Here is a 2,352-nt window from a genome sequence, read left to right on the forward strand (position 1 = left end):
AAAAAAGTAAAGTGCTTGTGAGACCTGAAGAACGGGGGCTGGGGGGTAGCTCAGTGTAGAAGCTGCCCGTACTACACCCATGAGGACCTAAATTTGGATCCCAGCATCCATGAAAAAGCTGAGGCTACATAGATCTGTAACCTTGATGCTCAGGGTCTCACTGGCCAGTCAAACCGAAACAGCGAGCTCCAGCTTCAGCTGGAGGACCTGTCTCAAAACATAAGTGACAGAGGGAGACACCTGATGTCAACTCTGGTCTCCACATGCCACATGCACATAGGTATGGATACCTGCCCAAGCAAGTTCAGGCACACACACACACACACACACACACACACACACACACAAGAAAAGTTATGGAGAATAGGAAAGTGAAAAGTACAGCTGAGAGATGGGATGCTGGGTCCATCCTAGAGTTGTAAAGGGGAAAGAGAGAAGAAGAGGAAAAGATGGCATGGGGTACATAGGAACTCTCTGAACTAGCTTTACCATCTCTTTCATACATCTAAGACTGTCGTGAGAATAAGGTATAGAAAGTGAGAAGATGGTACAGTTGATGAAATTGACTGTGCGGATGTGAGAACCTGAGTTTGGGTCCCAGCCCTCCTTTAAAAGCCAGTTGGGGCTTTTTTACTAAAACCCTAGCTATGGGGAGGTGGAAACAGGGGGATCCCTGGGGCTTGCTGACCGGGTTTACAGGAGTTGGTAACCCCCATGCCCAGTGAGAGACTCGGCTCAAAGGATAAGATGGAGTGCAAGTGAGAAAGCTCATTGGTCAAAAATGCTTGCTACCACCAGAATTCGGTCTGTGGATTCCACTGTGGACAGAGAGAACTGATTCCACATACATCCTCTGACCTGTGCGCACGCATGTATACACACACGTGAGCATGCACACACACACTAAATGTAAAAGATAACAAAGTAGAGGGCAATCAAGAGAGACACCCTAAATTAATCTCTGGCTTATATTATACATATATACCCACTCATACATGTGTACACATACAAACAAGTACATATAACACACACATACATATACAACAAATAAATAATTAACTCTCAGGTAAAAAGAAAATCAATGTCCGCTTGTGCAGAGCAGGGCCCAAGGCCGATCCCCAGATGAGATGGTGATTCAGATTTAGGTAGAGCAGCGGCCGTGAGGAAACAGGATCCTCTCAGGACTCAGGGATGATAGACACAAGTCAGCTCTGCCTGGAGATGAATTCTGGGGCCTGAGGAAAGGGAGGAGTCCGATCAGACGCAGAGATTATTTTCGGCTTGAGCAACTGCCACACGACTCCATTACCTCAGATGCACTGGTGTGGGAGGAAAACAGGTTTAAGGATGAAAGCCTCAAGAGGCTTCCTTTGCTCTGCAGTTGAGTGTGAGGAGGTGTGGAAACATCCAGAAGGAGCTAGCCAGGAAGAAAGAGCAGGCTGATTCTCAACAGAGGTTAGCGTGTGAACACCTGCTATGAGCAAGGAGGACTCCTCTGAGAGGCCCAGCCTCTGTCTTTGAGAAACATTTAGTATGCTGAGAGAGCGAGCAGCATTGCCAGGCAAGCAGTGAAGGCTAAAGAATAGGGAGACGGCCGGGAAGGAAAGGAAAGAGGCCATCTGGAGGAGGTGGGTGCTTTCTGGGTGTGCCCAGCAGATCAGCCACCTTCCTGTTCTGCAGAGACACAGGAAGCCAGGCTCCTGCTTTCCCTTTTTTTAGGCCTTGTCTAGAAAAAAACCCAGATAACTGCGAGTCAGAGGTCAGGGAACCGGAGCAGGACTTGACAGCAAAGCCTCAAGTTGCTTGCCTAACAGAATCTCTCATTACTTTGAGGTGTGTCCACTGCCAGTCGATCTGATGCCAGAACACGTAAGGGTCTCTGCCATGTGTCTGTGCGGCGACGGCGACTGTGCAGCCCCGGGCTTCTGGCTCCCTCCACACTTTCTGCCCATAAGTCTTTGAAATGTTTCAAAGCACTTTTCTACTCATAAGGCTCTCTCAGTGATAGAGAACAGCAGGAGTGCCTGAGTGCTTGCTGCAGGCTCTCCCCAGGCCACATTTCCTCAGAGACAAAGGAGGGCAAGCCCAGGTCCAGCCCAGCAAGAGTTGAGGCCACTCTCAGCCCCTGTATAACACATTCACCTCACGGAGCCAGAGTGTGTGATTGTGTCATACCCCGTCCAAAACCCTCCAGTGCCTGCTGTCTTCCTACATTAAAAGCCACCTCCGGGTAGCCCACTGGCCCCTGTCTAACCACCGTCCTGTCCTTTCTACCTCACATCCTCCACCTTCTGTCCACTGCCCATTGCCTGCCCCACAGATGACCCACCTTCTTACTGCCTCATGACGCTT

This window comes from Mastomys coucha, unplaced genomic scaffold, assembly GCF_008632895.1.
Source record: "Mastomys coucha isolate ucsf_1 unplaced genomic scaffold, UCSF_Mcou_1 pScaffold22, whole genome shotgun sequence".
Lineage (NCBI taxonomy): Eukaryota > Metazoa > Chordata > Mammalia > Rodentia > Muridae > Mastomys > Mastomys coucha.